Source organism: Pseudonaja textilis, chromosome Z (assembly GCF_049901715.1).
Source record: "Pseudonaja textilis isolate UNSWEBS1 chromosome Z, rPseTex1.2, whole genome shotgun sequence".
Taxonomy (NCBI): Eukaryota; Metazoa; Chordata; class Lepidosauria; order Squamata; family Elapidae; genus Pseudonaja; species Pseudonaja textilis.
This window is the reverse complement of record NC_142008.1, coordinates 105,447,204-105,454,128: the sequence shown is the minus strand read 5'-3', so window position 1 is coordinate 105,454,128 and position 6,925 is coordinate 105,447,204. Positions and strand designations below refer to the sequence as shown.

At 42.4% G+C, this 6,925-nt stretch overlaps 1 pseudogene; it reads right to left on the bottom strand.

Moving 5' to 3' along the window:
• Positions 1–5,738: 5,738 nt before the first annotated feature.
• Positions 5,739–6,384, bottom strand: LOC113451082 (olfactory receptor 5AN6-like; annotated as a pseudogene).
• Between the last annotated feature and the right edge of the window lie 541 nt (positions 6,385–6,925).

The following is a 6,925-nucleotide window of genomic DNA, read 5'->3' as shown; positions in this document are numbered from 1 at the left end:
GCTACGCTCCAGGCTGACCACATCTCCCATCAGTGACCCCAACCATGAAACCAGAGGGGGAGGGGAAACCGCGGGTTCTGGAATAGAACCAACATCTGGCCTAGAAGAACAAACCCCACGGTCACCACATCAAAGCCTACAATACTCACCAGCTGAAGTAGAGCCTTGGCAAATGGACGTTTCACCTAGAAGCAGCAGCCGAGCAGGTTCAGAGAGCCCTGGGAGCCCAAGCAGTAGCAACAAAGTGGGCGACTCAACCATCCCAAGGTTACCAGATGGGAGTCACAGCTATGGAACCAGCTCACTGTCCCAGGCAATCCCAGCTAGCAGCCCATCGGAACCCGAGACCGAACACAGACATTTGGAACTATGCAAATCAGGTGGACAGGTGCGAAGACCCGCCTACCTGTGAGACTACATAACCCCACCCCTTAGACGGAACCTAGAGGGGAGGGGTGTTCCGGACTAGCAGGCTTGAAAGCCTGCAATTCGGATTGGTCCGCTAACAGCGGGTTGTGATTGGTCGCCTCAGACTGATCCGATTGGCTAATTAGTGGGCTGCCGCGATTGGGCAAACCAAGCGCGGCAAGCTCAAATCGCTGTCATTGGCTGCCTAGCTGCAGCCAGTTCTATATAAGGGGCTGCTGCGGCTAGGATATTTTGCTCAGATCTGAAGTCACTAATAAAGAGCTGTTGTTGCTATCTGAGTCTTGTCTCTGTTCTTGGACCCATCCTTCCAGACTTAACAAATAGTCCAGAGCATAAAATACAGATGTGTTTAATAAGAGTTGAAAGGGATCTTGGAGATCTTCTAGTCCAACCCCCAGCTCAGGCAAGAAAACTGAGGATGCCAAACTCTGAGTAGAAATCCTGGGAAAGGTATCAGAATAATACTTAGAAGGGACCTATAACATTTCAGAGAAATGGCTGTCCAGTCTTTTCTTAAACCTTCCAGTGATTGAGCACCCAGAACTTCTGGAGACAGGCAGTTCCACTGGTTAATTGTTCTCACTGTCAGGAAGTTTCCCCTTAGTTTTAGGTTGCTTCTTTCTGTTCAGTTTCCATCCATTGCTTCTTGTTTGCATTCTGCTTCTTTGGAAAATACTTTGTCCCCCTTTCTTTGTGGCTGCCCCTTAAAAGCCTGTTGCCCATCACACTCTTGAGTAAAGCATGTGAGCCATTTCCTCCTTTCAGTGGTCCATGAAAGTTCATCTATAGTATGCAGATAATAAAGTCAAAACAGGTGAGCAACATTTTTATAGAACTATAGATAAGTTGAGGCTGGGTGACAAGGAATGGCTGGGAGGGGAGGGGCCAGGTGAGGCACCCCTTGATGTGAGTGACATTGAATTTGCCATGGCCACCCAGTCACATGACCACCAAGCCACGTGCATCAAATAAGCCACGCCCACAGAACCGGTAGTAAAATTTTGTATTCCACCACTGGCTGGGGCCTACCTAGCTTCCCCCCAACCCTGAGCTCAGCTGGCTGGCTTATCTGCCATGCTGTACTCTCCCAGCTCTCCCTACCACATGACAGTGCTCTGACCTGTAGGGCGGTGGCACACCTGACTGCCTCATGTAAGCGTTGCTGCTTCAGGAGCCAGCCAGAGCCAGGCCACCAGTTCTGCCACTTGCAGAGGTGTTTTGGGAGCTCTGGGGCCAGGGGTGCTCAAAGAGCCACACCGCTACTTACAGGAGCCAGCTAGAGCCAGGTCTGCTACCTCTTCCATCCTTGGAAGTGTTTTGTAAGGTCCAGGGATGGTGCTCAAAGTGGCGCTGCAGCCGTTGCTGCTGCACATGGAGGTACTTTTTTTCCTTTTCCTGCCACCCCCTGCTGACTTGAGCTCACCAAATCATTCAGTTTGTCCCAGACCAGGTGTGTGTGTGTGTGAGAGAGAGAGAGTGGGGGGGGGGAGGCAGGGAGATGGGGTCAAGAAAAGAAAGAAAAAGCAAGAAAAAAGAGGAAAGGAGAGAAAGAAAGAGAGAAAGAAAGAAAAAGGGAGAGAAAGAGAGAAAGAAAGAGGGAGAGAGGAGAAAGTGAATGAGATATATGGATAGATAGATAAATACATGAAAGGAGGGAGTGAGAGAAAAAAAGGAGAGGAAGGAAGGACACAAATGCTGGCTTCAAAAGACTCTTTGAAGCAGCACAGCAATCTAGGGCTGGCCTACATCAGAAGTCATCTAGTCCAACTCCCTCCACCAGCAGGAGATCTTTATGGAATCTTTATAGAATCATAGAATAGTAGGGTTAGAAGGGTGTGTCTATTTGTGTGTGTGAGAGAGAGTGGGTTTCAGGTGGGTTTCCTAGCTTTAGAAGGAGAGAGGGAAAGAGAAAGGGAAGGGACAGAAAGAGAGAGAGAGAAAGAGAGGGAGGGGAGAGAGAAAGAGAGAGTGGAGGAGAGAAAGAAAGAGACAGAGAAAGAGAGAAGGAAGAAACAAGAAAGAAAAGAAAGAGAAAAGGGAAAGAAAGAAAAGGGGAGAGAGAAAGGAAGAGAAAGGAAGAAAAGGGGGGTGGAAGGAAGGGACAAAAAGTAGGAGAAAGAAAGAAAGAAAGAAAGAAAGAAAGAAAGAAAGAAAGAAAGAAAGAAAGAAAGGGAGGGAGAGAGTAGAAAGTGAATGAAATATATGGATGGATAAATAAATACATTGAAGGAGAGAGGGAGGGACAGAGAAAAAAGGAGAGGAAAAAATGGAGAGGAAGGAAAGACACATACCCTGCTTCAGAAGATGCTTTCAAGCATCATAGCAATCTTGGGCTGGCCTGCAAGGGATCTCAGAGGTTATCTAGTCCAACCCCTCCTCCAGCAGGAGATCCTTACAGAATCAAAGAATAGCAGGGTTAGAAGGGTGTGTGTGTGTGTGTGTATGGCTGTCAAAACTCCAAGTAGCTCTGGGAAAATCAGTCATAAATTAGAACACTTGCTAAGCAATCGGCCATTAAGCGAGGACCACTTGTATTTCATTTGCCAGTTATATGGCCACCAAGCCATGCCCATCTGGTCACGTAACCACCAAACCACACCCAGTCATTAAGCCATGCCCAAAGAACTAGTTGTTACAAAATTTGAATCCCACTCCTCTGTGTGTGTTTGTGAGTGTTTGTGTGTGTGTGTGTATTTTCAGAGGTAGAGGTATGCAGGTCTTGGCGTGTTTGGGTCTTCTCCCATGTAAGATTGAGAGTATCTTGGCAACATTTCGACGAGGTTTCACTCACCATCTTCAGGCTGGTGCTTTCGGCTTTGTGCTTGTGCGAGCAAAGCATGACCAGAGCTGCCGCCTCTCCCCACCAGTATTTATAGAGAAACGGCATCTCCAATCATGCTTTGCTCGCACAAGCCTGAAGCCGAAAGCACCAGCCTGAAGATGGCGAGTGGGACCTTGTTGAAACGTCACCAAGATATTCTCAATCTTCCACGGGAAAAGACCCAAACATGCTAAGACAGCATACAGTATATACATATAAGTATGTATGTTTTCTTGTTTTCGTGGGTAATTACATGTATGGTATTCAGCTTTGTTTGGGTATTTTCCCACGTCATTATAGTTGTGCTTTTAAAGTTGTAGTAACGTTTCGGCAGAATCTCATCTGCCATCATCAGACTTCTGTATTGTGTTCATCTGTGAGTCAGACTTTTACAGTTGTTTCAGTTTTAAATTTGGGACTAGCCTACTGCTGTGCCAGAATGGTTTTTTCTTCCTCCTGATTGGTTGGGAGTCTTGGTCTGTGTTTATTGGTCTTGGAGTTGGCTGTGTTCTGCTTTTGGTGTTTCTAATATCTTCTGTCTGTTTTGTGGCTTTTTTGTGTGTGTGTCTTGATTGGCTGGCAACATTGTGTTCCCATATTGGAGGCTTTTAGTGCACCTTGGCTCCGAGTAAATGGATGGCTATCATTTGTTAGGAAGCTAGGTTTCATCTGGGTGCCTGGTTGGGGTGTGTTTGAGCTGGAGGTATCGGGGGGGATCTGTTTGTGCCCAGGTGTTTGCCTGGCTAGTGGTGTGGAGATTTTTTGTTTGTGAGTGCAGGTTTCCAAATAATTGACAGCCTGGTGGAATCATCTCTTCTATTCATGCTTTCAGGTCTTTTCTCAATCTCTATGGCTTCTCTGATAATTCTGTGGCTGGGGTTTTCTATAGTGGCTAGGGTTTTGGTGCCATTGATGTTGATGCTATGACCTGTGGCTTCCATGTGTTGGACTAGTGAGGAAGTGTGTTCCAGCTTTTTTACTACATTTTTGTGTTCATCCAGGTGGGTACTTATTCTTCTATTGGTCTGTCCAATGTATGTGGCCGGGCATGATGCACAGGGGACTTCATATTGGCCACAGAATTATTAAAGCTGAATACCATATATGTGTGTATGTATATATAAACATACACACACACATACATATATATACATACATACATATATACATACATGTTATGTCTCCCCTTTAATTGCAGGTGAGCAAAATGAAACAAAGCAGTTCCAGAAATATCACAAACCAAAAAGCAAACTCTCACAAGAGGACTGCTGAAGTATTTTCAGTCCTCAGCAATAAATCCAAACTCTGTCCGGCAAACCTGACGTGGCTATAAATCCCAATGCCTCAAAGAGTTCTCTTTGTGTGTTCACTCCCATAAATCACTTTGCTTCTGGCAAAGCTCGCCAGCCAAGCTGTTTCCTTTTATCCTCTAAGCAGCGTGTTAATCTCCTTAATTAGTCACTGGCTCGATGCCTCCTTCCTAATTGAGATTGATGCCTCATCCTCCGTCTATTTCTTACATCTAACCAGGATCTTTCCAAATTCTCTTCTTCACTGGAAAACTCTCACATGTGTTCCTGGTTAGCTATTCCCGGCTGTTGCTCAGCCAGAGGAGAAGAATCAGAGGAGGCCAAAGGTCCTGACATCTCTATTAAATCAGGTTCATCTCCCCTAGTTAAATCAATTTCCTCATCCGGACTACTATCCAAATCACTCAGCAGTGCCGGCTCATAATTCACTGCCATATCCTCTTCGCTCGAGCTCACATCTGCCAACGGAACAGATTCCAACTCCAGAGTCACAACACATACACATACATACATATGTGTGTGTATGTTTTTCTATATATATACATACATAAGAAAAGAAAACATAAGAAATACATACATACATACATGTATGTGTGTATGCAGTTTATGCATCTGAAATAAATAAATGTTTAGACAAATAAATGTTTAGACAAATCATGAATCCTATTAATCCAGGTTTTATCTTATGCTAAAGTAATAAACAAAAGAAAGAAAAAATAAATTAAAATATTGAGGAGAGCCAAGGCAGCCATAATGTTTGAAAAGTAAGAATGAATGTCAACAATTATGTTTTAATTCAGTCAGAGGAAATGTTTGCACCACACATAGTGCACAACTCAGAAAAGGAAAAACATAGGACAGATCTAACTGCTTGCCTCCAAGGCAATGAAAAAAAGAGTTCAGTGCCAGGTGTAAATAGTCACTGGTTAAAGTGACAGAGTAGCTTGGCCAAAAATCCTATATGATAAAGCAGAGAATTCTGAACCCATCTTGGAAAGTAGGAACCATAGCTGAGGGTGGGAATACTTCAATGAATTTAAACCAAGATCCAGTTATATCTGTTCACCTATACCAAATAACAATATTTGGGTAAAAAATTCCAATATGTTTCATTTATTTTTCTGCTCAAAAACAACAGACTGGTCAACATGTTTAATAACAAAACAGTTTAGATTTATCTATGGTTTGTAGCCCATTAGCTTTTTGATAGATACCTTCACTTCCCTGTTTTTTAGGCTGTAGATAAGGGGGTTTATCATGGGTGTTGAAATACCATATTAAATAGAGAAGAGTTCATCGACAATAATTGAAGAGGCTGCGCTATGCCTCATATACCTAAAACATCCAGTGTTATAATACAAAGCCACAACCATAAGGTGACCACTACAGGTAGAGAAAGATTTTCTTTTTGCTTCTGCAGAGTTCAGCTTCAGGATAGTTGAGATGATATAGATATATGAAAGTACAATAACAATTAATGAACTACCTGCAAAGATACTTCCTGTCATGAAGAATGCCAGTTTATTGAAAAAAGTTTCTGAACAGGAAAGTGCAAAAAGATTTGGAAATTCACAACTGAAATGCCTGATAATATTTGGTCCACAGAAACTTAACCTCAAAACAGGTAAAACATTTATTGTAGAACATAAGAAACTAACTGCCCGTGCAACCAGCAGCCTACAAAATGCTTTGTTAATAATTTGCACATAATGGAGTGGCTTGCAAATGGCAGCATATCGATCATAAGCCATTGCTGCAAGAATGTAATGTTCAGTGGGTCCCCGTTAGAAAGACAAAGAATGTTTGACTGAAGCAAGCAGAATATGAAATTGCCACAACAATGGATCATGTCCAGATTGAACTTGCAGGAACACACTAAAATAATAAAAGAAAAGGAAATAAAAATAATTTAAAGACAAGTACACACGTATAAAGATGAAAATTAAATCTGTCATTATTCCAATTTTTTTCAATTTTAGATCTATTATAGGATAATCATTTAACAAAATTAAGCCTAACTATAAAGTCATAAAAAAGAAAATAAGGAAAATAAGGGGGAGGGAAATCTTGAATATTTGAAAATGAATATGAAAATTGAACTTCATTAGCTAGTCGATACTATGCCAAAGATTTGGCATACTTGTCACAATATACATGTCTTAATTTCCTCAACCAGTTCTCTGATCTTCTAAAAAGAGTTCCCACCTTTCCAAGTAGCACATTAACTAAAATTAAGAAAAGTTGCACAGTAAACAGGTAATGCAAACTCAAAGACTCAATTTTCCCAGCAGAATTTTACATGTTTTCTTTGGAATACCTCACTCTAGGATCAAAATTGAAATGATTTTTTCAGATGAGAGGAGAA